The following is a 4796-nucleotide window of genomic DNA, read 5'->3' as shown; positions in this document are numbered from 1 at the left end:
TGTAAACTTAGGCAGATCATGAGAGGGAGGACAGGAAGGGTTGCATTACTGCTTAGTTTGGTGTAGTGGTTAAGTGTGTGGACTCTAATCTGGGAGAAATGGATTTGATTCCCCACTCCTCCACTTGCAGCTGCTGGATGATCTTGGGCAAGCCATTCTTCTGTCAGAGCTGTTCTCTCAAGAGCAGTTCTCTCAGAGCTCTCTCAGCCCCGCCTACCTCACAGGGTGTCCCTTCTCCCTTTTTTCACCAATAGGAAAGCTGGTTAGATCCAGACCCTCAGTTATTCCAGTCAGGATAGAGATGTAGAGGCTATGGATGCAGAACAGATTAAGTATGGTGTCCAGAGGCAAAATAAGCTTTGTAGAAGAAATGTTGTCAGGTGCCATTTGACCCCCTTCCTCCCTGTGTGTCAAACTGTTCCTTAAAAAAAGTCCTCTCCTGTCCCATTGTTAAAGATGGACATGCTCAGCCTGCCTTTATCTCTGCCCATGAGAATGGTGCAACCCTACCCTTCTAATTTATATCCCCACTGAAATCAATGAGCTAAGAATGAGCTTAGAATACAGTGCCCGGTTTTGATGTTCAAGTTTTGTTTGATTCATTGCTTACTTTATGCTATGTTTTCTTCCAAAAGCAAAAGTCCAGAGAGCCTCATTTAATTCTATTTCAAATTGCAGTTGTTTCCTTCATTCCTAACGGAAGGCAATAGCTTGACAAGGCATTGCGCTGGATGAAATCGTCTGCAAGATATCATAATTATCTTCACTTCACAATGGTGCAGACTGACAGAGCCTACCAATTAAACACCAATCACTTTAAAAGTGCAGCTCATTGTCTCTTTCTAGGAGAGATATTTCCTCTGTCTCTGGATCCCAGTTTTCTACCAGTTCAGATCTTCTCAGGATATAGATGCCATTTAAATATTTTAAGGCATGCGAAAGAGGGAAAAGCTACCTAAATTTTTCCTGTATGGTTAATTCAAGGGCTGTCAACCAAGTGAAATCTTCTAGTTGATTAATCACTTGTCTTAATTAAACCAATTAATTTAAACTTCAAGCAATATGATTATTACCATTTCCTCAGCTTTTTTGATAATGAATATGCAAAACAACACAGAATGGACCACACCAAAGCTACCACATCATTGCCTTTCTTTCTCATTTCCTATTTACAGCAGTAACACACCAGACACAAAATACTCTTAAAAATCAAACACGTATGTTTTGTCCACTCTCACCAACAGCCACAGCTCAGTAGGAACATATAGGAGGATGCCAAATTCAGTTCTAAAAGGTAAAAAGTAAAGGCATCCCTTGCTCGAAAGCCAGTTGAATCTGACTCTAGGGGACAGTGCTCATCTCCGTTTCCAAGCCGAAGAGCCAGTGCTGTCCAAAGACTTCTCTGTGGTCATGTGGCTGACATGACTAAAAGCTGAGGTGCATGGAACGCTGTTACCTTCCCACCAAAGCAGTACCAATTTATCTACTTGCAATTTCTTGCTTTCAAACTGCTAGACTGGCAGGAGCTGGGGTCATAGACAGGAGCTCATTCTGTTATGCAGCACTAGGGTCTCAAACTGCTGAGCTACCAACCTTCCAGTCTGCAGCTCATCATCTTAACCTCTGAGCCACCATGGACCCCAATTTTGTTCTAGGTATCTTCAAACTGAAGAATCTCAGGTGGCAAAAGCTGGGGAAGACCTTTCTCAGATCAATGTTGCCCAGGATATTTCCTGTCAATTAAGAAATGCACTGAGGCCTTTTTGGACATAGTTACTAAAAAGTGGACTTGCCATGAAGAGTCTCAAGCAAAGTGTAGGCCAAGACCTACCTGGGTGGCTGGGAATTACATGTAAACCTCTAACCCAGAAGGAATAAGTGAGACTGATAAAGAACTTCAAACAATCTACTTTTTTAAAAAAAAGAAAAAAAAGAAAATGATAATCCTGCTAATACAAGTTGCGGGTTCATGCACATTGCTTGGTGGATCAGAAACCATACAAGGAAATTGATTGGACATTCATTCCAATGCACATTAGAATGCACATCAAAGTGTGTATGTTAATCTATCTGTGCTGCATAGTTTTTCAAGGGACTACACATTCAAATGTACCACTTTGTCCATGTTGTAGTTCAACTAGACGTATGCTGATACCTTTTAAAAACACAGCTGGAACTAGATTGGGATGAAAGTCTGAAGCCACATGTTCTATAGTAGTGTCCTCTAATGTCAGTGACACTCTTGCAAGACCATTCCGGAACAAAGGGTTTGCATCTATCTTGCATCTAGCCTGATATTATGAGATCATTGTAGTCAACTGCTGCAGGGAAAATAGTGAACTTTGTACAGTCATCCTACTTGAGAAACAGCCTCAAACCTTCTACAGTCATCTCAGGGTCAATTTCCATGAGTTATCTGGATGGGGGGCCCAGGCCCAACCTGTGAATTCTGTTACAGTCACACATGCTGTTCTCACTCTTAATCAGACCACAGCACACACCTAAAAGGAGCATCAGTCCCCCCTCCCTTTACTGTTACCCTCAGCAGAAGTAGTACCATAAAAGGAGCATCAGTCCCCCCCCCACCCCGTTTACTGTTACCCTCAGCAGAAGTAGTACAAGGAAGAAACTGTTTGGCCCTCTGCAGAAGACTGTGTGGCCCTGTGGTTTTCCACAACCAGCCAAATAACATACACAACTCCTGGACTGTTTCTGTTTGCAGTAATAGTGCAGGGTGGGGGAAGCTCTGACACTCCTATTGCACCTACCTTGGAGTCCAATCTAGAACAGGAACACTGCGTGTGGGGAAAGAGGAGAGCCTACAAATCACATATCACTGTGATGAAATCCACAGGCTGGATCTGGGGTTTCCACCATTTGGCACCCAGTGAATTCCATCTCATGGAAACTGACCAAAGCAAATTAAAGCATACTATCCTTGCAACCAGTGAGGAATTAAATGGCACATAGAGGCTGTGACAACGTTGGGTTTCATCTGCTTAAAACAAAAGCTGTTGCCTGTGAGTGATGACAGCCTGTGCCTGAGTCCCTCATCTGACTCCTAGTCTCAGACTGGAGTTTACACTTATCACCATTCCAGCATCTGTTTTAATGCTTCAGTGGAAGGTTGCTTTTTCAACCCAGCTCTCTTGAGGTAAATGGTTGCATGATTTAAGGGGCATTAATATAAAAGCTAAAAGCTCTTCCTGGACTGTCTTTTATGTCCCTACCAACGCTTCCTGTTTCATCTTAATTAACCATCTTTGCAAGTCTTGTGCTTTCCTACTTCCCTATTGCTTCAGCCTTAATTACGTTTTCATGATCAAGATATAAAACTCAGAGAAAGAGCAGCCTGGGCAGGTCATGTAGTCTCTGTCCTGGCTGATATCAACTTTTTCCAGAGTTGATCACTTTGAAGTGTCCTCAGGAGTGATTGGCACCTGTCATGACCCCACAAAGGGCGGCGCTACGATCTTATTTTAAAATTTATGTCCTCTGTACAAAGAACTCAATGTGGCTTATGAAAATAAAAAGACAACACAAAAACCAATGATGATGAAATATGTCAGTAACAGTGAACAAAACAATGAGGCCACAGATCAGCTTGCAGTCAAAGACCTGACAAACTAAAAAAAAAGTGTTATCTTTCTTTAAAAAAAATCATGATGGTGTTTGGCAGGCTTCTCTTGAGAGGGAGTGTCTCGGCTCAGGTGGGGTGTCACCTGACGCTGCCACCACTCTGGTTCCAGGCTCCCTCGAGAAGGCCCAGAGCACCCTCCCAAGACCTTCAGACCTCCCTTTTGGCTGAATAACAGGCGTGAGGACCAGGCAGAGTGAACAATGAAAATAGTTTATTGTATAAGAGGTCAAACAACAAGGTGCAGAATAATAACAGTAAGTGGGTGAAAAGAAATCAAATGCCCTAACACGTCTAAATATATACTGTCCCTAGCTCACTATTCCAAGTGGCACTAGACTACTCACCCTTCCTACAGGATGAGGGTCTCTCCCCCACAGCAGCCTCAGTCCCTTCTGGCTCTGTCTCCTGGGAAGAAGAACAGCTTTTCCTGCTGCTCCAGATCTTTTATTCCAAGCCCTCCTCTTTTCCTATTGGTCAATTTTGGCTCCAAAACCTCTCAGGGGCTTCTGGGAGTTGTAGGCCCAGCCTCACCTACTGCTAGCCAGGCTCCCTGGGCCTAGTAGGCCTCTGGTGGCACAGCCCAGATCATGACAGGGAGTGTCACAGCTTAAACAACACAGTCTAGAAGGCTGTTGAAGGATGTAAAATACTTGGGACAGCATCTATCCAATTGTAAGTCACAGCGATTTCATATGCTTAACTTTCTGCTATTTAAATAAATGGGACTTCACTGTATCAGCGTCATATGGATCACAAATGGTATGTGTAACAATCAGGGGTCGTTTCATAGAAAAAGAGCTAGGGGAACTCATTAGCATAACTCATTAGCATACGCCACACACCCTGACATCACCGGAAGTGTGTCATAAGGCCACACACCCCGCCCCCAACGGTCCTGGCCACCGCCGGCGGCCTTGCAGCTCCACTGCCCAGCCCCATGAGGGGCCCGGCGGTGGACCTGCAAGGCCAGCGGGAGTGCAAGGAAGCCCCGCGAAGGCCCTCCCTGGCCCCAGGCAGGCAGGGGTGGGGAGAGGCAGGGAGGAAGCAACTTCCCCTCCCTCTTCTCCTGCCTCCTCCTGGCTGAATGAGGGCCGGAAGCGGGGCGGCCGGAAGCAGGGGGCGGGGCTTCGGCATGGTCCCCCCCGTACCTCACACC

The sequence above is a fragment of the Gekko japonicus genome, unplaced genomic scaffold, assembly GCF_001447785.1.
Source record: "Gekko japonicus isolate JY-2015 unplaced genomic scaffold, Gekko_japonicus_V1.1 scaffold68, whole genome shotgun sequence".
Taxonomy (NCBI): domain Eukaryota; kingdom Metazoa; phylum Chordata; class Lepidosauria; order Squamata; family Gekkonidae; genus Gekko; species Gekko japonicus.
The sequence above is the reverse complement of the archived record's forward strand: the minus strand, read 5'-3'. Positions refer to the sequence as shown.